At 43.4% G+C, this 26,110-nt stretch overlaps 1 long non-coding RNA gene across 1 annotated transcript; it reads right to left on the bottom strand.

The window, feature by feature from the left end:
• Nucleotides 1–68: 68 nt before the first annotated feature.
• LOC122106903 lies at nt 69–23,370 on the bottom strand. Its single transcript, XR_006147247.1, has 3 exons — nt 23,359–23,370; nt 15,851–15,855; nt 69–1,131 (listed from the first exon to the last, which is right to left on the bottom strand). It is a non-coding gene; the product is annotated as an uncharacterized LOC122106903 (long non-coding RNA).
• Nucleotides 23,371–26,110: the final 2,740 nt, after the last annotated feature.

The following is a 26,110-nucleotide window of genomic DNA, read 5'->3' on the forward strand; positions in this document are numbered from 1 at the left end:
TGACACTGTGTTTGCAAATAGCATTCATATACTAGGATTCCAGAAGCAGAAAGGTCTGAAGACAAAAATGTAAATCTGTCACTCTTCAAGAAAGAGCTTGTGTGACCACATTTTCGTGTCATTGAAGAAAGTGCATCTAGCCATAGTCTGTCCATTTTTTTATTTGTAATTTGTGCTAGTACTAGGACTTGAACTCAGGGCCTGTGTGCTGTTCCTTCGGTTTTTCAGTCCACTTGAGCCTTAAGTGGACCTCACAAGCTTCACTTGGGGCTTTTTGGTGGTTAATTGGAGATAAGAGTCTTAAAGTCTGGGCTGGCTCAGATCTCAGCCTCTTGAGTAAGTAGGAATACAGGCAAGAGCCTCCAGTGTCCGGTGGTCTGTCCATTCTTGATATGGAAACCTAAAATGACTATGGGAAGGAAAAAAGATACATTTAAATTGGACATCTTGAATTATTTAGCAAATCTGACCACTGTTATTAGTACTTAAAAAAATTAGTGTTTCCATATTTTTTGTTTATCTTTAAAGTATAGGTGATCAGAGTCGTGACACATAGTTTTTATAGGGAAATCACCAGTTTTTAGAGTTCATCAGGTATTCCTAGTACATGATCTGCGATTGTAGGGTCTCAGATATTTATTTCTTTGTGATGGTTTCATGCGCACACTAGAGTCATGTATTTATTTTTACCTGTTGTATGATGTGTTGCAGCCAGGTATCCCTTTGAGTATCAATACTTTAGAGATCTGATTCCTTATGGAAGGATCAGAGTACGTCAAGATTTTCAGGGGTGTCCCAAGGTTCTGGATCTTTGAAAAGAGACCAGGCTGAAATGGCAATGAGATATATAGCAACTGACAGTTTTTCAAAGGTAGGAGTGTGTTTTGAACAGAACTCAGAACACCATGACACTTCTCTCAAGATGATGAGGACCCTGTGCCTTTAAGCAAAGAGCTACTCCTGGTCACCTTGTGTTCAGCTTGTCATTGTGTAGGGGTTCTCCCAGTACTTAGAAGGGGCTGTTAGAGCTCTTAGAGAAGAACTGTGTGGCACAGGTGGCCTCCCAAACAGCAAAATCATTTCTGGTCCTTCTAATCATGACCCCTTCCATTTCTCACAAGTCTCTTGACTCTCTTGGTGTTAGGTTTTCTTTTAAGCCTGAGATAGAAGCAAGGGTCACCATACTTGGAGTCACTGTAATTTCTGAATGGTGGGTGTGGTTTTTTACTGCCTGCTGCTTCTGGATCAGAGGAGAGTGGTTCTGAAACATGACAAGCCAGTTGCCTCTCTCACAAGTAGTTCCATCAGATGTAGCTTCAGGAGTTAACACTTGAGTTTGTCTTTCCAAATCAAATTTTACCATTTGGATATTTGATAAATGTCAAGTTTGGGCCATCTTATTACTACAATTCAAAAACAACTGCATCAAGAAACAACAAAGCAATAAAACAAACAATTTATGCCTATATTTTTCTGTGTTGTTGTTTTCTTGGTTTTTTTGAACTCCAGATTCTTGCTTTGTAGCCCATGAGTAAAGGAGTGAGCACTTGTGGATCTAAGTGTAAATATTAGTATTAGTGAGACCCATTCTACTTTTATAGGTGCCACTAAGAGGTTGCATTGGTCTAGGTACCAGTGGTTCATACCTGTCGTCCTAACTACTCAAGAGGTTCAGAGCCAGCCCCAGCAGAAAAGACCATGAACATCCATTTCCAAAATAAGCAGCAAAAAGCCAGCTTGGAGGCTGAGCAAAGCGCAAGGCCCAGAGTTCAAACCTGAGTACTGGCAAAAATAAATAACAAAAGATTGCACTGAGCCGGAGCTGTGGACACAAACCTGTGGGTGTACGTCAGACATAATCTCAGCCTATGACTTGGCAGGAGAAGAAAGTTCACATCCCTGTGAAGGTTCTCAGGCAGTTTTTAAAGCAGGTTTCATGTTCTGCCCCTCCCCCCTCAAAGCTGCACACATAAGTACACTTGCAAGTTGTCTTGTGATGCCATTAATTCTTGTATACTTATGACATTATGAGCCCTCAGGAAACCCACTACTACCCATGACAGCTGAGACAGCTACACTCAGTTTGGGTTCCCTCTTCTGGGTATAGACAGAAGGGCAATGTCCATTGTGGCTTTGTGTGTTGGGTCTGGTTGGTAAATTGGGGTTCACAGAGCTGCTTGTGAGTGCTCAAGTACTGGATTTTGTTCCAGGAATTAGATAAAACCCAACTGCAGGCCCAAGCTGTCTGAGATGCTGACGGATGGCCACCTATGGAGCTAGCCAGGGGCATGCGGAGCTCTGTGAGAAGCTTTGGCCACCATCATGACCGCTTGGGGCCCACTTGGGGCCCAGGGCCACCTCAGATCAACATTTGGAAGAATTAGGCTCTGGGAAATACAGTTCTGGATTGACCAAATAGACCAAGCAAATATCCACAATTAACTTTAGAGCCTATCTAATTCAAATGATGGTCGATATATATGTATCATTAACAAAGTCCCTTCATTTAAGTCATCATGATGAGTCATCATTTAGCTGCTGATGGCCTAACATTCTGCTGGCATCCAGGATTTCCTTCCACCCTTCATCTTCCCTCTATCTGCCTAATGTTACCAAACCGAACATTCTGTAAATGTTCTGTGTGGTACAACACTTTACAAGCGAGGCTCCTTAAATCTAAGTTCTGCTTTCTGGGTTTTTGCCTGGCTCCTGAGAATAATGGACTGGGAGAATTGGAGGAAATCTACCTCTGCTGGGTAGTAGGAGACCAGCTCCCACTTGATCATAGAGGAGAAGCTGGAGGTGACGGATCAGAGCAGCCCCTAGGCTGCATACCTAGTAGTGGACACCACCCAACTTTAATTATCTAGTGAGATTTAGGGACCATTCTTGATTACTTCAATTTATACAGCAGGGAAACTTTTACTCACAAGGGTGATCTGTACTGTAAGGAGCTCAAATGGGTTCACTCCTGAAATACCTCCTGGATCTTCATTTGGCAGAAGTTAAAACTGGGAGCACTTCAGGGACCAACCCCATGTGTGGACTTGGAGTTGGAGGAATGCCCCAGAGATCTGGCTGGATTAGATGATGTTTATTCATTAGGTGCAATGATGGCTCTTAACACCAAGTTATGAAACTTGCAAATTTTAAACTTGAATTTGTTTTTAGAAGGGAAAAAACTACAGAAATACCTTTGGTTTTGTAGAAATGAATCCTTCCACTATCTGTGGGAGTTTTTTGCTGTCATCTAGAAATTATTAGGGTGATGAGAATGTAAGCATTTCTGTTACAGAACGACCACAACAGCCATTATTTAAAATCTCTCACAAAAACCAAGAGGTAAATTCTGAGTAGGCTTCATAGATACCTGCCCTTTATATCTACAAACCAAATAATCACCCAGTCATTGTAATGGTAAGCTCAAATGTTTGAATTTATACCAGCAAGTGGAATGGCAAATTGTGTGCACAGGTTGTAATTATCAAACAATAGTTTTGCAGGAAGTAAAGTGGTTTATTAAGGATAAAGCTGCTATCCAGTGGGTTTTTGTTTTGTGGCACTAGGGATCAAACCCAGGTTCTCAGACATGCTAGATAAGTGCTTTAGCATTACCACTTCCTGCCACAATCTAGTCCTCTTATGGAGACCAGCAAACATGTTATTATTTTACATGGTTGAAGATTGTGATCATTTAGATGTCACTTTCTAGTGCAGCCTAAAATCATGGTTGATTTTGTTGCAGTCACAGCTGAAGGGAGATTATCTCCAAACTCCAGTAACAGTTTGGAGGAAGAGCCCTGCTTGTCAAACTAAGTCACCATGTGCATTCTTTGTTCTTATTGACTGATTTTGCTAAGATTGTCATTGAAATCTGGCTAGTGAATTTCCATCCATTTTAGATGCAAGCTAGTCAAAAGGTATGTTAGAGTTTTATATTTTTAACTAAAGACTTTTAAGACACTGAAATTCTCAATTTGGGAGCTTTTCAACTAGTTACACAAATGTTTCCAAGTTTGTTTGAGTAACACTCTCACATAGCTTTTGCCAAAGCATGGCCTAAAGCAATGGCACCATTTCCACACAGCTTTTCTGCCAAGCCTTTGCACAGCGCTTTCTTAGGGACCTTTTCGTGGCCTCCACCACTTGGGGTTTGCTGCCCTGCATACTTAAGGCAGTAGTGGAGGTAGAAGATTCTAGTCTGAATCTTCTTTTACCATATAGCCACCTATTCTATATATGTGTATGTCGATCTATTGTCTACATAGCCACTGACAACTCTTTCCCAGAGAGCTGCAGGAGTTTCATATTCCAAACTTGCAATATGCTTGGCTGAGTAGAGCCAAAAACAGCTAAACTCTGCGCGTGCGTGCGCGTGTGTGTATGTGTGTGTGTGTGTGTGTGTGTGTGTGTGTGTGTGTGTGTGTGTGTGTAAAGAATAGAATGTATGGCCAGGTACCAGTGGCTCACACCTGTAATCCTAGCTACTCAGGAGACTGAGATCTGAGGATCCAGGTGTAAAGCCAGCGCTGGCAGGAAACTCCTTGAGAGTCTTATCTCCAATTAACTACCAAAAAGCTGGAAGTGGAGCTATAGCTTAAGTGGCACAGCACTAGCCTTAAGAGCAAAAAAAAAAAAAGCTCAGGAACAGCACCCAGGCCCTGAGTTCAAGCCCAAGGACAGCTCCCCCCACCAAAAAAAAAAGAAAAGATAGAATGTGTAAATTGAGGCACTTTATTATCATAATGCTCTTTCTCAGGCCCACTGGTGCTAGCATGGCCAACAAGATATGACCAAGGAGAAACAATCTTGTCGCATTATTTTTCCAGACGGATTGTCTGCTTTTACTCTCCACATCCCCTTTTATTTAGTAGTTCGAGCTGGCCTCAAACTGACAATTTTCCTGCCCCATGCTCCAGAGTGTTGGGGTATTGGTGTGTAAAACCATACCTGGCTTGTTTCCCTTACTCTTCTGATGACCATTTCTCTTTTTCTCTCTTTCCAATAACCCTTTTCTCGTATTCTTTGTTTGGATCTGTGTTGACCAATTTAGAGTGTATCCTTCCTGCCCTAGAAATTTCTTCCTGAACCAAAGGTGACTGTGACTATTGCTAAGCTCCAATTCTGGATTTTGGCCCCGGCAGGGTGATCCCCATGCAGATATACCATCTCAGGAAACCTGTGCAGATGGTAAAAGAGCATGTGAGCAAAGCCGAGGCAAGATTGCTTGGGGGTTGTTAGTGCCAAGGTTCTGCCCATCTCAGTTCTTCCTGGACTTTCTAAGAAGGAGGACATGATCTATTTTCCTTTTCTCCTACATTTCCTACACTAAAACCATCTCCATGCCTTGACTATTAGGAAGGATAAATTTGGCTTTTTTCACCCAGGATCCACCTCTTCACCACAGCCCCCTGACTACATAATCGAGTTGCACCTCTATGACTCTCTGGGTGCATCTCTACAGACATGCTAACTCACTGCTTGCCTAGCAACCTCCCTAGCAATGGTTATGGTAGGTAGCAATGCTATATACTACTGGTACCATTCACTAAGCCTTGGAATAACAGTATCTGCTATCATTTAAACTTTACATCTCACAGAGAGATACACGTTTGGAATACATAAACGGGAATCACTCACAAGGTGATTGGTCAGAGAAGACTCAGCTGAGGAACGGTATTCAAGTGAAACTCTGAAGATAAAAGAAAAAAGGAAAAACAGGTAACTGAAGAGAGAAGTGAGTGTTCTGGGCAGATTAATATTTAGGTGAGGGAAAAATCCTTTCCAATGATGCCGAGTTCTATCCCAGCTTAGGTCTTGTACTAAGTCCTTTAAAACACTAAATCAACTGCTGTGGTTTGAATGTTTATTTCCCTTTGAAATTAATATGTTGTCTATCATCCAATAACGGTGAGGACTTTGGGAAGTAGGTCAGGAGGGCTTCACTTGTGAATGAGATTAGTGCTGTGTGTGTGTGTGTGTTGGTGCCAGTCCTGGGGCTTGAACTTGGGCTGGGCACTGTCTCTGAGGTTTTTTTTACTCATGGCTAACACACTACCACTTGGGCCACAGCTCCACTTCTGGCTCTTTCGTTGGGGGAAGGAGGTGATTAATTGGAAATAAGAGTGTCACACAGTTTCCTATCCTGGATCCTCAGATCTCAGCCTCCTGAGCAGCTAGGGATACAGGAATGAGCCCAGTGCCTGGCTGAGTAGTGCCTTTTTCAGAGAACCTGGAGGGGATTTCCCTTCCACCAGGTGAAGATGTATTGAAGCTTGAAAGTAGTATGCACCTATGAGGTATAGGCCCCCATCCTGCCTTGATTCTCTGTTATGAATTATCAAGTCTAAGCAACCCAAATAAACTAAAAAAAGCCTTAACAGCATGTCTTTTTCAGATGGCAAGAAAATACCAACATTTTTGACAATCAATTTCCAATTATTGTGCCATTCCATAAACAGAAGTGATAAAGCATTAGCTTGATCCATTGACTATTTCAATGGCCATGAGGGAATTTGCTTTTCTCAAACTAGCACTAAAGTGCAAGAAGAAGTGGTCACGTGTTCAGCACCTGGCAGGGAGGGGCCTTGAGATTTCAGTTTATAGTGGCCTCACTGCAGATCTGGCAGCCAACCTGTGGACATAGCCCTATCCACCTGATCAGCAAGGGAAAACTAGGCATTGAGAAGACATTCCTTAGAGTCTGGGGAGGGGAGTTAACACGTGTGATTTTATGGCCTGAGAGTATGAAAGCGACTTTGTGAGACTCCAAAAGTAAATCCAGACCATCCAAATTTCATTCCAGGATGCTGAGAAAATATGAGCAAAAACTTGCTCCTTTGCTGTTAGTATTTTTTTTTTGGAATAGATTGACAATGGTATTAGAAATGGGAGCCCAGGAGGGTTTGAAGATGATAGAGCTGGCTAGAATTCCTAGTATGTGTCATGAAATAGGAGTGGATGGTTTAATTTGTGGTTCTCATTGAGTCCAGAGAACTCTGTTGTGTGTAAATCATGAAGATGTGCTTACAGATACTTCTTTAATCCTTGTGTCTGTTTAAAAAGCCTCCAGAAATTTTCAGGTACTTCTGAATTATATTTGTTTTAAATACAAGGTCAATGTTAAGTTAAGCTTGTGATTTTACTCCTAGTCTCCATTTCCTCCAAAACATTTACAGCCAACTTGGTAGCCTTCCCATTAGCCAATGTACAGACATTTGGTTCTGAGGCATGACTCAGAATCCTGTCCAGTTTTATTTTATTCTAGTTCATGTTTACTCAAATCTTTTTTTGTCAGTTATATGGCTTGAACTCAGCATCCTGCATGCTGTCCCTGACCTCTTTTTGTTCAAGGCTCGTGCTTTACCACCTTGAGCCACAATTCTACTTCTAGTTTTCTGGTGGCTAATCTGAGATGAAAGTCTCACGAACCTTCCTACCCAGGCTTTGTACCGTGATCCTCAGATCTCAGCCTCCTGAGTAGCTAGGATTATAGGTGTGAGCTACCAGTGCCCGGGCTCAAATCTTCAAATCCTCAAAATTTGCAGAGAAAGATGAAAGCTTGATGCTAATAGAATAAATAGCCAGTGGTTATAAGGACAAGCCCTGAAGTTAACTGGAATCAAATCCTAACTTCTTGTCTGTGAAGTAGAAATAACAGTAGCTATTTTACAGGATTATTGTGTGGATATTTATGAAAAGCACTGAGCTCTATAACAGAGCAAGTTAACAATAAATGTTAGTTATCGTTACATTATGATGCTATAAACTAAATGGATCCAATTCTGTGAGCTTGAAGTCACCCTTAGGCAAAATTCCTCTACAGATTGTGAACATTTCAAATAGATGGTCTTCAGAATGGTTATGAGTCCCTAAGGTCAGTATAATTGTTGTGCCAATGTAAATTTGTATTTTTGAAAGTGGAATAACCAAATATAAGATGAGCACCAAGGAAAACATACCTAATGTTAGCAACACTTTTGACACTATCTTCTGTGATGCCTAAGTAAATTAAAGTGTTGACATCTAGGGGTATGGGTCAGTTTCAGGTAAAGAATTAAGAAATAGAATAAGTAATAAAGTAAAGTAACGTAGCGAGTTTATTGGAAGCAAAGGTAGAGTACAGACTCTCCAAGGACAGGAGCGCTGGAGCTGGACTCTGTCGAGGTGTGATTGGGGGCAGTTATTATAGTGCAGGAGCTCCTACCACATCTCCTCTCCTGGGTGACCTCCTTTCCATGGGCTTTGTAATGATTGCCTGAGAGCTTGTGCACACACCACACCAGCTGTCTTGTTGGTTCCCTATCTCAGGGCCTGAATATGGAAGTAAAATTCATTGGTCATGCTCTATCATGTCTGGGGCATTACCTCATTATTGACACAGGATTTTGAGTGGGAACCCAGGGCATTGTGGGAAGAAATGTTTGAATGGAAATCCAGGGCATGATGTGAAGAAGTGCCATTTTGAGCAGGAATCTAAGGCCCTATGGGAATAGGAAGCACCACGATGGACTACATAATGTCTACCATGTACGTCTGCCATTTTCTATCCCTAACTACTTAATAGTTCCCCTTTCTCATCCTCAAAAAGTTCTTGAAACTTCAAGTTACCTGGGCAGAGGTGACCTACTTGATGTAGAAGATGGTGGCGGTTCTCAGCCCCAGTTCCACATGAGACTCACCCAAAAAGAGTTTTTTAACTAAATGCCTTGGGGAGAACTCCAGACTAACAAATGCAGACTCCCTGGAGGAGGAACCAGGCATTGTTTTTGGTGTTTTGGTTTTCAAACTCCCCAAGAATTTTTAATGCTATGGACTAAGAAGAACCTAAGGGCTGGCGTTGGGGGGCTACATTGCCTAACCTAAGTTTTAATCAAAATATCAAGTTATTTTATAGGCCCTGAGGCAGTGGGTGCTTATCTGTGTCAGTGACCCAAATATAGACCTAGAGAGGTGCCTGTCAGATGCACAGATGCCCCTAGCTACTTGATTGACAAACTGGACTGTGACCTGATTTGAGGAGATGTATATTATATTTATATTCAGGTTCCAAATTCAAAGAGAGTATAATGGCTTCTAACTCATAGGCCCAGCACAACAGTACCAGTGCTAAAGCGGTTAGGAATACATTCATGGGCTCTAGATGTTGGCTGGCACTATTTTTTAAAAAGTCCTTCAGGAGATTCTTAGGTGAGACAAAGTTTAAGAACTATTTATGTGTGTGGGAAGAATCCTACTGGACAAGTACAAAATGGGAGAGGTTCTTGTGGGTTAGTGGAAGGAATGATTGTCTTTTTTTTCTATTTTTAAATTTTTAATTAAAAATTATTTTTGGTAGCACTGGGGTTTGAACTCAGAGTCTCAAGTGTGCTCTGCTGGTGCTCTACTAATGGAGCAATATCTCAATCCTTGCTCTTTTTTCTTCTTTTTTTCTTGCTCTCTTGGAATGGAGTTTACAAAACTTCTTTGCCTTGATGGGCCTTGAATTATAATCCTCCAGATCTGAGTAGCTTGGATTGCAGGCATGAGCCCCAGCCCCTTTTTTTTTTTGGTGGGGGAGGGGCGGGGGGTCCAGTCGGTGGGCCTGAACTCTGGGCCTGGGTGCTGTCCCTCAGCTCTTCAGCTCAAGGCTAGCACTCTACCACTTGAGCCACAGCAACACTTCCGGCTTTTTTTTTCTTCTGCTTATGTGGTGCTGAGGAATCTTACCCAAGGCCTGATGCATGCAAGGCAAGCGCTCTACCACTGAGCCACCTTCTCAGCCCTGGCTTGAGTCTTTGTCTATTCTTGATCTTTCGTTTTATTTTATTCTTACTTTCCCATTGTTGTGAAGACTTTCTTATTTTGTAAGTTATACCATTTATTTTGTTGTTCTACATTTGTAGTAGAAGGCTGTTTATGGAAAACCTGAATAATTCAGAGGCTGTTCAAAAGCAAGCAATGTTGAATGTAGACTATCAAGAAACAATAATAGCCATAAAAAAACACAGTTGCCATATGCCAGACACTGTTATGAGCCACTTAGATGAATATTGCGTATCTAACAAGCAAAGACACCATCATTAGTTGAGTTGTAAGCACTGAGGGTTAGGATAAACTTTTTCATAGTCATTGGGAATGTGCCTAAGCATCTTTGGGATAAATGGTAAAGAAGTTTAAAATGAGTGATTTTTACTAAAAGTTAAATTTTAACACTCCTCCTCCCGGCCGCCAAAAAGGACAAATGAGAGGAAGAGGAAAAATCTGCCTCAGCATTTTGAGGGAACAAAAGAAGGCAAAGAGATATAGAGTGACCCAGCTCCTCCTGGTCCATAGCCTGAAGGTGGACACACACATATTCAAAGGTACTGGTGTAAAATGGGGTGCCAGGGTGGTGAAGCACAAATACTTCCCCATATTTCCCCATTCCCTTGTTTCTAAGGAACTTGCAGGTCATTCAAACACAAAGGGCACTATAAACCAGAGACAAGGACATTTTATGCACTTTCTTTTTCCTTCCTTTCTTTCTTCCTTCCTTCCTTCTTTCCTTCCTTCCTTCCTTCCTTCCTTCCTTCCTTCCTTCCTTCCTTCCTTCCTTCCCTTCCCTTCCTTTCTCCCCCTCCCTCTCCCTCCCTTCCTTCTTTCCTTTTTTGTGCCACTGCTGGGTCATGAACTCAGAGCTTAAATGTTGTCCGTTAGCATTTTAGCTCAAGGCTAGTGCTCTACCCCCTGAGCCACAGCTCCACTTCTGGAATTTTGATGGTTAATTTGAGGAAAGAGTCTCGTGGACTTTCCTGCCCTGGGCTGACTTCAAACCCCCTTCCTTAGATCTCAGCCTCTTAGGTAGCTAGGATTACATGAGCATGAGTCACCAGCAGCCAGCTATGTGACTTTTTTTCTCTTAAAAAAATTATTATTTTTAAATAGTTGTACAAAGGAGTTTCCATTCAACAAAACAGTTTGTGAATGCAATGCATCTGGATTAATGTCACCCCTTTCAACATTCTCACCCATACTTCCCAACACCTCCCCCCCTTCCTTTACTTTTCTTAATTTTGTAGGATATGTGTTGAATTCTTGAGTGAACTGCCTGGGAGTCAGCCAAAAGTTGAATGAAAGAGTCATTATATCTGCAGGAAAATTTCTCAACTGAGTGTGGAAGGCCTATGTGAGTCCTGCTTTTAAAATGCCTGGACCAGATTTTCCTGTGGTGACCAGCCACCTCTGTTTCTTGGAGTGGGAAGGTTCCATGAAGCAGTGTTGCCCATATCAGACATGTGCTATAGCCACAATTTCCAGAGTTTTGCTTCACTTGAAGATGAAAAAGAGGGTAGCCTGTGTTGGTTGTACTTGGAAACCCTATAGTGAAGAAGCCTTTCTTCCTTTCTGCAGATATTCTCTCCAAAGAACTTATTTCTGAGATGGATATATTAAATCCCTATGGTAAAAGCTTAATTACAATAACAGAAACAAGACCAGAACAAAGTCATCCAAAACGCCTGTAATCCATATCCTACCATTCGAAAGTAATTGCTTCACTGTGGTCTCCAATCACATTATTCCTACCCACCCTAACTGGCAGCCCCCCCACTGGCCCTGTCCTTGAAGCCCGTCTCTCCTCTGTTCATCTTCCTTACTGTTCTCAACAACAAGTTCCATGCTTACTTACTTACTGACTTATCTGGACAGAACTGGTCTTCCTTACCAGTAATACATCCTAGAACAGCACCTAAAATTAAATTGCCCTCCATCTACTCAACAAATGAAAATGTATCATCAATGTCTGATAAACATTACCAGGTTGCCTCTCAAATAGATTTGTGCTTCTGGCTTTTTCAATTATTATTATTATTGTATTATTATTACCATTATAACTATCTTAGTGGTACGAAGGTGTTTCAAAAGTATGATTGTGCTCTATTTTAAATCTCTGAACAATCGTTAGTATAGAATATTTTCTTTGAGCTTCTGTGTGCTGGGTGGCTGCAAGTAGACCCTGTGGCCTTGAACGTCATCTCCCCAGGTTCCTGAGATGGAAGCCAGAAGAAACAAGGGGATTGGCAGCATCTACCCAACCAAGCACCCCACTTCTTGAAGGAGTTATGTGAATTAATATTAATATTCTAGCCACATAATAGTCTAGCCATATCAAGGGAGAGGCCATAGATTTATCTGATGTAGCCCCCAACCATATTCTTATCTAAACTATCTTGACTTTCATTATGCTTTAGAACCATATCAGCTTAAACTGATCTAAGAAAATAAACATTTTATAATTGTGATCATCTGAGTGGCTCCAGACACAAGAGAAGCTCCGTTCCAATGGAGAGTTCTTATAAATACTCAAGCAATCAAACACTACAGAAATGACTAGAACCTCTGTGACTCCATGGGTGGCTAAATGGAAATGTCCTTGCCAAGTGAGTATTAAAGTTATCCCATAGTCAAAGATGGCCATGGACTTCAGAGGAGTCAAAAGCATGTTACCTCAGCTATACCCGTGCGTCAAGAGGAACCCAACTAACTTGAGCCTCAAATTGAATTGTTGTGCTTTGATTTGGGAGAAAAGGGGACACACCGTAACAAATGTGCTCCTATAAAAAGGTCTGGTTCACAGCAAACAGAAACAAGATGCCATGCCAGTGGCAGGCATGAGCTCAGGCTTGACTCCATGGCTCACGGGCTACAGTCTACAGACTATGCCATCTGGAGTCACAGTACTCTGCAGCCCAGCGGGGTCCTGAATGATGAAAAACAGATCCAGGCACTGGTCCACCAGACAAAGATTTTCAGCATCACTGGTTAAAATAAAAAGAGTTTCCTGTTAATCAGAAAAACAAAAACAGTTATCAGAAGAACCTCATTTCCTGAGCCTTTTAATTTTTGAGATTTTTATGATGATAAGAAGGGAGAGAATTATGTTTCAAGGGAAGGTATTAAAGCAATTTCTCTGGGAAATTATGGCTTCTGAGGCAAGGGTATCCATCCTTGTGGTCTTTTTTTGGATGAACATAAAAGTAGCTTAGACAAAAATCAGAGGGCCCAGCCATGCTCACTGGCTCTATTCCCAGTCAACTGCTCTCTCCCTGAGGACAGGGCTGTGCTTCAGCCAGGTTGACCAGAAGGGGTCATTTTGTTCAGGCTGTCCCTGTCAGCAACTTCTCTTACTCCCCAGATCTTCTCATTACTGACTCGCTTGGCAGACTGTGTTGTGGGCAGGGAAGAGAGGCAAAAGGCCCACTCTATCTAAGCTTGGAGAGACTCCAAGTCCAGCCGAGCAGTATAGGGACACGTATGAATCCATGGCTCCCCTCCCTGGCCTCAGGACAGATAGGCACCAGCCAGATAGTCACATCTCACCCTTTCCAGGCTTTGCTAGAAGGTTTTAGCACTCTCTGCCTATGGCAGGGATCCTCATTTTAGATGAAAGGTGGCTGCAACTATAAGCTCCTCCCCAGTGAGGAAAGGCCATAATTTCCCAGGTAGGCTCAGCTCAGATCCTAACAGCATCAAAATAAAGTACTTTTGAAGAGGTATGTTTGGAAGCTATATCTTACATATAGAGGTGCACAGAGCCTTCAAAGGCCCCAATCCCGAGTGTGCCACCTTGGAAGATTCCTAGTGTCTTAAGGCTGCACAGGGCAGATGCTGGAGCCCAGTGTCTCCTATTTTGTTCTTTTTGCTTTCTGTCACCTACATTGAGCCTCTGTCCTTAGAGGCTCCTCTGGAAGGCTTCCCTCCAGCTGTGAGAGGCAGGAGGGAGGTGAAAGTCAGTCTCTCAGAGGGTCTCAACAGAGTGACAGTTCCAGTGACCTGCAGTTCTTATAGGGGGCTGGGAGATGCTTTCTATTTTATTCACAGCATCTGTTAGGCAACCCTGCCCAAACTAACACCAGATCATGGAAGAACAGACTAGAAGCCCAGAGAGAAACACAATGGATGTTTTGAGCCTGGACCTTCCACGTCCTAGCTCTACCTCAGAGTGTAGCCCCCTCCTACCAGTCTCCTCAGACTGGCCTGCAGGTGGACTGTGCTCCTGCCATCTTCCCCAAATCCCCACACCTGAGCCCCTGAGCAGCAGGTCTCAAAGACTCCTGAACAAGACAATGAAAATCATGTCAATGCTCTGGGATTTCACTGCCTAACACCATATAGCTCCTGGCCACAGGTGGTACCAGCACTAGAACTACACTTGTCTAGATTGAGATGCACTGTTCTGTAAAATATACAGCATGACACAGTAATGTTTACACTGACGATATTTTGAAACAGCTCTATTTTAAGTATACTAGGATTAATAAAATAGGAGCACTAAGTTTAACCTCACCTTTAAAATCTAACTTCATTTATGTGGGTACTAGAAAATTTGAAATGACACACATGTGTGGGTAATATCTTTCTATAGGATGTCTGATCTAGGAGCACTGGAAGGCAATGCCATATGATCTGAGGATGTGTTAGTCATTTGTCATCGCTGTGACAAAATACCCGAGAAAAAGAATATCAAAGGAGAAAATATTTATCCTGGCTTAGAGTTCAGGTGTTGATTTTTAGACCTGTGTGAGGCATCACATGATGGTAGAAGTATCTGGGGGAAGATGCTACTCACCTCATGGAGGTCAGGAACCAGAGACACCCTCCCCCAACCAAGTCCTACCCCCAGCCCCATTAAGCTATGAGGTTATCAATGGATTCATATAATCCATTCACAAAGGCCCCGTGATTCATTCACCTCCTAGAGGCCCCACTGTTGAATTAGGGACCAAGCATCTAGCCTGTGAGCCCTTGGGGGCTCTATCTAAGCCATAATAAAGGGTCAAGATAATTCCTAGACAGGAGGTTGTGAGTCAGGAATGGAGGATCTGGTTAGGGGTTGTCACCTGTGGTTTCTCCCTCACAGCAGACTGAAGTCTAGGAAGCAGGATATGTGTAGGATTTTTCCAGGTGCCTATTTCAGATGGCTTGTTTGCTGGAGCTGGCCTTTGTTCTGGCTTGTTCTGGCATGATGAGCCCTTCAAGTCTCCCAGGAACGAGGGACCGAGTTTTGCCCTGAAAGCATTGGAGCAGAGGTCTTTTGAGTCCAGGCAGAAAGTCCTATGGTAATGGTCATTGTTTCCACTCTAGAGCGTTTCATATCTACGGAATGGCCTCAATACCTCCATCTAGCTGGTTTAATTACAATTTGTGTTTCATAAATCAGGAAGGGAAGCCTCTGAAGGATTAATGACAGGTATATCTTCACACAAGGAAGAACTCAGGATTTACCCCATCTCTAGACTTCCATAAACCACCTTGATCCAACTTCTGCTCAGCCCTGGTGCCAGCTCCAGCTGTCCTGCCTGACCAACTTCACATCTGGCTGCTACTCCTGCTTTGATTCACACCGTCCAGGGAGCCACCACTGCTGGACTTTGGTGCCTGCTCCTAACCCAGCAGGTACAGCCTCCGTGGGCCCAGCACCCAGCGTGGGCTGCAAAGCATCTGCCAGCTAGGAAGCCTGACTGTAAAAAGGTCAGCAGCCTGGTTTCACTGCAGCCTGGTCCCTCTGGTCCCCAACGGTCACCTCAAGAGCTATATATCTGCTCCAGGGGAAAACTAGACTTATGGGGTCTTTGCTTTCTGTCAAGTTCTCCATTCCCTGGGCAGGCTCCATCTGGCATTTAGATATTATAAATAGCCAGCTGGGAGGGTGTGGCCTGGGTGGAAAGCTGGAGCCTGTACTCCACCCTGAAGGGTGGGGGGGAGCTTATTTAGTTCATTTCTGCACTTGGCAGCCTCTGGCCATTTAGAAGGCCAATTAGGCAGCAGCTGTGGTAGTTTTTTCCCTCCCCCTCCCCATCCTAAGATGGCCTCATTTTCTGCGGCTGTTGACTTAAGCTCTTACTGGAGATTGGGTGGGGTGGGTGTGGTAGGTCCACAGCAAGCTGGCTGAGCTTTGCTGACTTGCCAACAGCAGCCTGTGGGTGGGTGGCAGAAGGAAACACCCAGCCCAGCCCTTCCCTGCTCCTTCTAGGACACGGGTTTGGAGAAAGAGGCAAGATGCTGAGAGAGAGAGACAGAGACAGAGACAGAGAGAAGGGAGGGAGGGAGGAGAGAGAGAGGGAGGAAAGGGAGGGAGAGAGAGAGGGAGGGAGGGAGAGAGAGAGAGAGGGAGAGAGTAAGAGAGAGAGAGAGAGAGAGAGAGAGATGGGTGGGAGGGAGAGAGAAGGGGCCTGGCTGGCTGGCCTGTGCTCAGCTTTTTCACTAAACAGCTTGGGCTCTACCACTTGAACCACACTTCCACTTCTGGCTTTTTGCTGGTTCTTTGGAGATAAGAATTTCTGAGATTTGTCTGACCAGGCTGGTTTGGAACTGTGATCCTCAGATCTCAGCCTCCTGAGTAGCCAGGATGCTAAGTGTGGTTCACTGAAGCCCAGCCATTTTCCTCGTTTTGACTGACAGCACGAAGGTTCATCAAAAGCAGAAATCTGAAAATCCTAGTCTCCACCTTCTATATCTAATAGACATGAAGTTCTACTTCCTGTCTCCTTAACATTTCTGATGCTCATCCCCAATTACCCTACTTTTTGTTTCCTCATCACGAACCTGCACAGTGGCAATCCAACTGATATTCCCAACCCCTGCTTTATCCTTTCCATTTTATTCTCCATCTCACTGCAGAAGAGACATATTTTTTTTTTTTTACTGGACAGGAGGCCTGAACTCTGGGCCTGGGCACTGTCCCTCAGCTCTTCAGCTCAAGGCTAGCACTCTACCACTTGAGCCATAGCGCCACTTCCAGATTTTTCTGCTTATGTGGTGCTGAGGAATCGAACCCAGGACCTCATGCATGCAAGGCAAGCACTCTACCACTGAACTACCTTCCCAGCCCCAGAAGAGACATATTTAAGAGACAGATATACTACCAAGCATAATACCATAGCCCAAGTCCAGTGCATGACACACAAGATTTTATTATCCCCTCTTTCCCTTTCTATCTTTTGACACTTTCTCACTGCAACCTTCTTCAATCATTTTAAGTTCAAAACTTGCATGGTTCAACTATTCACAGTTAGCAGCAGACACATTAACTGCTCATGGAAGTCACATTTTCCTGTACATTTCACAGGCCCTGAGTTCAAGCCCAAGGAACATCACACACAAAACAAAAACAAAGATATTACAGTGGATCCTGTTAGTGGGAAGTTATTTAGGAAATTATTTAGGAAACCATACATGTAACATATTTGAAATGACTGTCAAGTTCAAGTCATGTGTAAGTGACATTGAAAAAGCATGAAGCAGGATTAGGAACAAGATTTAGTCCCTCTGTCTGTCTATCTATCTATCTATATCTATCTATCTATCTATCTATCTATCTATCTATCTATCTATCTATCTATCTATCTATCTATCTATCTGTCTGTCTGTCTGTCCTCTGTCTCTCTGTCTATCTATCTATCTACATGAAGAAAGGAGATTTATTTCACCCAAAATTCTAGAGGTCCATAAGCATGGATCTGGTTTTCCATCTAAAGAGGACCTTCCTAGGTCAGCACAAAACAGAGGACACCATGTGGTGGGAGAGACTGAGTCCTGGAGCTCTAGTCTGTCCTGTAAAGTCAAGTCCCATTGGATGAGTGCCTCACCTCCAAATGCCACAATCAGACCACAGGGATTTCGTTTCCATATGAGTTTTGGTAGTGACATTCCAACCATAGCATTTTTGCTTTCTCACTGCCCTTGCATCCCATGCCAATATCATCCTTGTCATTTGCCACACCGTCATCCTAGATGCATGGAATCACAGGAGGTGACATCGGGGCAGGAATGATCCTCAACTTTTATCTCCAGCACTCCACAGAGATATTGGTGAGTAAAAGCTGCCCAATCCAAGAAGTGAGGATGTGAAACTGAGATGACCTTTCAGTGGAGGGCGGAGAGAGGTCCCAAGGAACAACAAAAAAAAACATTGTGTGGCTCTGTAGTCCTCTGAGCTATTAGAAATCAGTGGTTGCAATAGTAAGTGTAGGTTGTATTCTGCAAAATATTGACCTTAATAATGTGTATTGTCAGAGCTCTTGAGAGTGGAAGGATTCTAGAAAGTAAAACTTACATATAGGAGATGAAGTCCTGAGTTCAAGTCCTAGTACCTCCACTACAACAAGAGAAAAAGCAAAGGACACCCAAGAATTACTTTTTGACTCATGAGTAGAATTCTACTCAATAGTAGAATTACAGTGGATCTTGTTAGTGGGAAGTGGTTATTTAGGAAACTATCTAGTATACATGTAACATAGCTGAAATGACTGTCAAATTAAAATCAGGTTTAAGTGACATTGAAAAAGTGTGAAGCAGAATTAGGAACAAAATTCAGCCTGTCTGTCTGTCTGTCTGTCTTTCTATCTATCTGTCTACTATTTATCTGTCTGTCTGTCTACCTATAATCTGTTTATTGTCCATGTGCCCCAAGAAAGCAGTAGGGCAGATCTAAGTTTTGTTGCCCTCTCACTGTCTCTTTCCGTTTTATTTAGTACACATAGAGTTCTTTACCCCTCTTGATGACTCTGGCAAGCCTATGACTTTTTTATTGTATTGAGGCAATAAAACAAAAATCTGTGAGTTATAAAAAAAAAAAAAAGCAGCCTCCATTTACATCTTTCCTGTCCAATTCCCACATAACGGTTAAAATACAGAAACTGCCTTATATCTTTTCTCCTCCCTGGACTGAGAGTCACCTCATCCTGCAAGTCTGCCCTGGGAAAGGAGGCATGGACCTTCCTTCTCACTCTGCTCATCTCCTCTCCCTAACTGCTGTTTTCCTCCATGCCTGGAATGAAGCCCAGAAAGGGAGAGAGGTAAAGGAATAAGCGAGTTCTCACGTGGCAGGGTGGCCTCAGCCTTTGGGCTGGGCAGCTGGCCTCCCCGGACAGGCCTGGCAGCCCATGAAAGCTGACCCTGTCCTGGGCTCTGCACAGGCCCCCAGCTGGGCTGCTTTCTCCTGCTGTCCTGACTGAGGCCTGGAGGTGGCCTCGTGTGACTCCTTCTTCAGCTCTTGGGATTCTGAACATTTAATGGCTTGTCCCTTCTCACCAAGGTTTCTGTCCAGGTCTAAAATAGGACCCAAGACCTTGTCCCACTATCCCTGCCTGCACTCTGTCCCAGAGGGCTCAACATCTGGCCTCGGGGCATGTTCCTCACTTTGCCACCAAAGTAGTAGCCACCATTCGCATTTCATGTCATTGACAATGTCCCAGCACTGTCCCATGGCCTGTACATTTACCAGCTAATTAATACTTGCTACCACTTATGAGGCAGGTGAATCTGGCAGGCTGTGTCCCCAGGTATTTATTCTAAACCTGTGTCCTCAGTTTAGTCATCACAAACACCACATGCATGTTACATTTGCCATTGGTTCTGGCTGCAGAAACAAGACCCAAGAGACTGAGGTTTCATCTTGGTTTGGCCACACATACACCATGAGGCATCAAGCAAGGTGTCAATAATTGGTGGGCTTTGTTTTCCACAAGTCTAAAGGGGGGAATGGAATGTGCTCATCACCAAGCTCATCACACTGAAGGTTCTTGACTTAAGAAACAACTCTATATGGGGCTCGGAAGGTGGCTCAGTAGTAGAGTGCTTACCTTGCATGCATGAGGCGGTGGGTTTGATTCCTCAGCACCACATAAGCAGAAAAAGCTGGAAGTGGTGCTGTGGCTCAAGTGGTAGAGTGCTAGCCTTGAGCTGAAGAGCTGAGGGACAGAGCCCAGGCCCAGAGTTCAAGCCCCACGACTAAGAAAGGAAGAAAGAAAGAAAATTTTAGGGGAAGAGTGTGTAGATAGGCATTTGGAAGTAGGAGCTGAAAGTGGCTAGGTACGACCTTGGTCTTGGAGAAACTCAGACCATCTGGATATAAGTAATCCTTAAAAGTCTTTGTAGCTAGCCTGCTACTCAGGAGGCTGAGATTTGAGAATCATGGTTCAACGCAAGCTTGGGCAGAAAAGTCCATGTGACCCTACGTCACAAAAACAGCCACAAGTGGAAGATGGGGCTCAAGTGCTAGAACATTACCCTTGAGCAAAAGAAGCCCAAGGACAGTGCTTAGGACCTGAGTTCAAGCCCCAGGACCTGCATTAAAAAAAAACTTCTTTGAAGAAGCTTGAATATATATTGAAAGTGCTTTGGAATCTAGGCCTTTGTCATTTTTTTCCTTTTGTAACTCTAATGAGAAGCCTCAATGGAAAGGGAGCGTTTGCTGTGTGGTTTCAAGAACTTTAAAAACATTTGTTATTCTGACTCATAAACTTCACTACCAGAAATAGAATCTAAGAGCTAATCTGAAGCATACACAAAGACTTATTTACAAGAGGGTGCATTAAGGAGTCTTAACAGCAGTAAAAAGTAGAAACAAGGCTCATGATTCCATCTCTACTCACATGATACCTCTTTAGAGAGGATCTAGAACAGAGTAAATAAAATTAGCTCTCTCTCCTAACTCCATGTTGGTTTTTATGCCAACACCATCACCACCAGATACAAGTATACCTGATATAAGTTTAACTTGTTTACTTTCTTTCCCATAATGCAGAGATGAGCTCCAGATGAAGACCAAAGGAGAGCCAGGTTTTGTGTGATTTGAAGTACAGATAAATCCAAGTCCCTTTGAAAAGAAAAACAAATTTTAAAAGAATGCAAAATTAGGAGTGACAATGAACGTTGATTTAGAAAGAGAATAAAAAGGTTCTTGGAACCTTGTTTTGGAAATACTAGTCTCACAGTGAATCTATGAATCACTAAAGGGCAGAGTTATGGCCTGTCTTGCTCACAGGTGGATCTCCAGGACTGAAAATAGTGCCTGGTATTTAGTAGGTGTCTAGGAAATACTCATGGAAAGAAATAACAAGATAGAGCTGGTTACACAAGTGAGTAAGTAGAAGCAGAAGAGGCTATATAACTTGCTCTCAAACACAGCAAAGGAACAGTGGAAAGCACTAGGATTGAATAGAATTGAATCCAGATTTGCTGTCCCATCCTTTGTGTGTTTCACACTGCCCATCTAGATTCTACTCCCAGCATCCTTTGCAGCTAGATGTGACCATGTAACCAAGTCTTTAAAAGTAACTAGAAATAATGATGCCACTTCCAGCCTGAGTCTGACAGCCATGGTATGTTGCTTAGCTATTGGCTAAAATCTGAATGTGATAGTGACTTTTGTTTGACAAGATCCCGAGGGGATTGTAAAACAACCACTTGGAAGGAGCCAACATTCCTGCATGGTAAAGATCAGAACATCCTCAGCCACACATCAGCATTGTTATAGGTCGAGAAGTTACCTTACCATGGTATCTTAGGGCGCTTTGTTGTAGCAGCTTGGCTTTAGACTAGCTAATATAGTTTTCCCCTCACAGACTAAGATTTGTATTTATTTCAGGTTTACTTATCTGTAGCTTACTCTTCCAGCCATTGTGCTCTGTTCTCCTGACTCTCTGCCCTGCCTCTTCCTCCCTCTTCTTGAGATCCACTCAACTATCCTCTATTGTGAAAAGACTGATAGAAGCACTAGAGAGCCATAAAAAGACATGGCTGTCTCTCCTTCTCTGTCAGGTCTATAGTTGAGTGTACTTTTGCATCTGTACATGATGTGGGAACTGTGGCACTGGGGAACCTGTTGAGTACAAAGCAGACTAGCATCGCATAGACACAGTGGGCTCCCTGGGCAACCTTGTCAAGTGCAAGGGTAAATGACCTCAAAGGTTGCTCATAAGCCATATGTCCTCCACCCACAACCTTTCCCCACCCTGGCACTGCTGACCTGCCTTTCCCATAGTAGGCCAGTGAGCACGGATGGGGGCTCCATGTTTGGGGCTGAAGGGGAGCATCGCATGGGTTAGCTGTGAAGGGAGAACATGAGTGAAGTCAGACTCTTTTGTTTTCCAAGTCTTCCTGTGAACATTCCTGCAGACAAAACAAGATGACAGGGCACCAAAGAGGAGCTATAGGCCCTGAAGAGGAACTGGATCCCAACTAATGAAGTAATCCCCTACAGGAAATCCCATCCAGTGGTCCTGCAGTGTTGATTACTCTCCACGAGACTCATACATATTAGACATATTAGCTGGAGGGCCCATGTACCTGTCAATCATTGCAAAGAAGTTTCTCTCCATAAAAGAAGTTATGACAGCAAAACCAACTGGAGGAGCCAGACGCCGGTGGCTCACGCCTGTAATCCTAGCTACTCAGGAGGCTGAGATCTGAGGATCGAGGTTCAAAGCCAGCCCAGACAGGAAAGTCTGTGAGACTCTTATCTCCAATAAACCACTAGAAAACTGGAAGTGGTGCTGTGGCTCAAGTGGTAGAACACTGGCCTTGAGCTGAAGAGCACAGGGACAGCGCCCAAGCCCAGAGTTCAAGCCCCACGATGGACAAAAAACAAAACAACAACAAAAAAAAACCACTGGAGGATGCATGCCTGAGTAAATGGGGGATATGGAAGTTCTCTCCTTGCTAGAAAGATACTTTGCTCTCCACAATGGTTTAAATGCATGTCCCCTTCACCCTTCACATGGATTTGATCATGCCTGGGACATGACACAGCACAGGAGGCTATGGGAAGCTTTTGATTCTGGCTGCCTACAAAAACCTAACTTTCCCTCATTCCTCATTTTACCCTGATTTCCCCCATCTGGAAACTACTTTCAGATGTGGGTACAGTATCAGCTCTCTGGAAAACCATTTGATCATAAGACAAAAGAGACAGAAAACCACAGGGAAGAGACAGAAAACCACAGGGAAGAGACAAAAACCATAGGCTGTAAGCAGGGAGGGCCTCTCCCACTAGAGGATGTCAACTTCTCTTTTGCTTTCTCAACAAAATGATGAGATTGAATGCCTTGACTACTATGGCTGAGCAGATGTTCCCTCTGTCACAAATCTCTTCGTTCCCTGCCTCCTCCCTCGAGTGGGTGGTACAAAAATAACAATCTGCAAGGGAGAAGCTGACAGCAAGCGACAGGAGGGAAGTGAGGGCCTCAGAGAGACCCGGAGCTGAGACGTGACCCAGAATTCAGAGGCAGCAGCCCTGTACCGTCTTTGCTCAGTTCTCTTTTTCTCTAACTAGGGAGAAAATGTGCACAGCCACAGAATGATTGCGATTCAGACAGCTGCACTGAGTTGAAAACTATTTCATGTTGGGAGATTTCGTAGTCTGTTTGGGCTGCTGCAGCAAAATGCTTTGGACTGGGTAGCTTATAGCCAACAGAAAGTTACTTATCCTAGTCTGGGGGCTGAGAAGCCCAAGATCCCCAGGTGCTGTCAGATTTGATGTCTGGTAAAGGCCTGCTTCATAGATGGCCTCATCTGAATGTGTTCTCCAGTGGTAGAAGGGACAAGGGCCCTCTCTACATTCTCTTTTATTGGATTCTCTTTATTCTTTAACTTATCTCACAAGAGCTCTGTCCTTCCTTCTGATCATCTCCCCAAAGCCCCACCTCCTCAAAACCTTGGGAAGGGGGAGTTGCAGTTTAGGAATTTGGGGATGGTCACACAGCAGGAGGCATTCCAAATATTGATGGCTTACGTGCATCTTACCCAAGGAAGTAGTCAACTGGGAAATGCATAGTCATAAGGGCCTTGGTGCCATTTTGCCTTCCTGTCTCTCTCTTTTTTTTCCCCTCCTCTCATCCTGACTGCATGCCCATCATTTTTTTTTCAACTCCCTTTGGCCACCTAGAATTTTCTCTATCAGATAATATCTCTACCTCAAATATTTAAAAAAAAATGCTTCCTTTCTACCTCCTTCAGAGCCCTGGTCTAATAGGATGCTTGAGAGAAATTGCTAAATGGGATACTGTGGAGGTTTCCTGGGGATTTCAATTACCCAGCTTCCCCTAGCCTTCCTGACAAAGGTTAATCATAAGGAGAATGAATACATACCTTCTTATGAGAAATGAAAGATGGTCAGAGGGAACTCACAGAGGGTGACTGAGATTTCAATTTCCTTACTGTAATGAAAACTGTGTTTCCATTAACTACTGCGGGAGAAATTATTTACCAATGGTCGCCTGTAAGACTGTCACCCTGTGGGCCTGTGCAGAGCCTGCTTCTCCTGAGGATGCCAACCAAGGTATCTATTCCTCTCCACATGGACCTTGGGATGCTATGCCTCTGTGGAGTGAAAAGGAGGCACCACAGGAATTTACAAGATACTTCCTTCTAGCTGGGCACTGGTGGCTCATGTCTATAATACCAGCTACTAAGGAGCCTAAGATTTAAGGATCATGATTCTAAGTCAGTCCAGACTGAAAAAAAAATGTAAAAAGCTCTTATCTTCAATTAACCAGCAAAATACAGAAAGTGGACCTGTGGTTCAACTGGTAGAGCATACAGTCTTGTTAGAAAAAGCCAAGGGAGTAATGGGTAGCCATGAGGTTAAACCCCAGTACCAACACATACACATAAAAATATTGTTTCCTTCTCCTCCCCTTTTTCTGTGATTGGTTTGAATGTATGATTTCCTGCAAGTGTTTTATAGGATGCCAGATATAGGTCAATAATTAGGAATAACAATTAGCTTGTACGTGCCAGGCAATGAGCTAAGTACTTTATGTTCATTTGTTAAAGGTTGTCCTCCAGATTCATCCTTAATAACATAATCTGTTGTTGTTGTTTTAGCTAGGTATTTATCTTCCTTCAATTTGATCGTCTCCCCCAGCATCCCTTGCAGCTATGAGGGTCCACGTGGTCTTGGTTACTGGGATGTAATAGTGTCAGGTGCCATTTTTTCAGGGAGCATCCTCAACACGTCCATTTTGTTGGCTGGAATGAGGACCCAAAAGCTGAATATGAACAGCCATCTTATACCATGCGGCAGAAGCCACTCACTGAAGATAGAAAAGCAGCGAGGAGGGACACAGCTCCGGGTGCTCCTGGGGAATTCTCCTGTGAGAAACACTCTCCAGGAAGGCTGTGGAATAGAACATTGATGAACATGGGCGATGGGCTCACATGCAGCTGGTTAAAATCCTGCCTCTCCTAGACTTACCACTGTGGAAATCTTAGGTATTTAGGCTTAACCACTCTGAATCTGATTCTTTACTTGTAAAGTTGAGAAACAGTAAACATCAGTGGACCTGGTGACAAATTAAATTATGTAATACCTAACCATTTCAGCCTGGCACACAGTAAAGGCATGATAAATGGTAATTAGTGGTTTTCTAATATTACTAATATTAGAATATCAGTAGAGAGTCAGTCCTATGCATCTTCAAGGCTTTGTGCCTTTCCAAAACAATGACTACCACAGATACTTCGATGTTACCATGAAAAGAAGGAAAACAGTTAAATCACCCTTACACTCACAAAACATACTTTTTAGGAATCTCAATTCATTCTTTGAATTTAAAAATCACTCTATCTTTATCAGAATAAAATTGGAAGTCTGAAATCAGTATTTATTGACTTGAGTTGCTACAATCTACTATTACTTTGTGCAATGTCCAGTAAGCTATAACTTTGTTTGTTGGTCACCAGGAATCCTGGGTGCTGACTCAGCCTCTGAACCCGTTTCTGTCAATCCAGGGCAAGTTCACTTTTTCAGTTTTAGATGAGTTGAGCTATGAGCAATATATTAGCCCTTTGAGTTCCAAGTGGATGCCAATGGAATCCTTCAACCCTGGCTTTCTGTGTGAACAGGGCTGAGGTTTAGATAGAATTAATTTATATCACCTGTGGCTCCTAACAACTCCACTGGGTGAAACTAGTGGCCTTCAAGTTGAAGTAGGTAAGTTAACAGGGCTGCAAGCCCTACCAAGATGGAGTCTTGTGTTTTGCTTAACAAACTATAACCCGTTCTCAACCCCATGGGGGTTGATTAATTTTGAAAGAACTAGGGCTTCCAGGAGCACTCAGAGAAGCAGTTATGGGTAATTCAAATTCCTGAATTTATAGCAGTGGTCTTCTCCCCTGAGCCCAGATAATCAGGGTATTGGCCAGACTTCACATTCTACCACCCAACTCTACCATCTTCCCCTTGAGGAGTTTCCCAGGATGGGCTGTTTTCTGGATAGGGGAAGGGTGGGAATGCTTACCTCTAGGAAATTAGAGGTTCCTGATTCTCTCTCTCTGAGCATGTTCAACACCTGTTCCAGGAATGAGG

The sequence above is a fragment of the Dipodomys spectabilis genome, unplaced genomic scaffold (genome assembly GCF_019054845.1).
Source record: "Dipodomys spectabilis isolate Male_0828 unplaced genomic scaffold, ASM1905484v1 ptg000043l, whole genome shotgun sequence".
In the NCBI taxonomy this organism is placed as follows: domain Eukaryota; kingdom Metazoa; phylum Chordata; class Mammalia; order Rodentia; family Heteromyidae; genus Dipodomys; species Dipodomys spectabilis.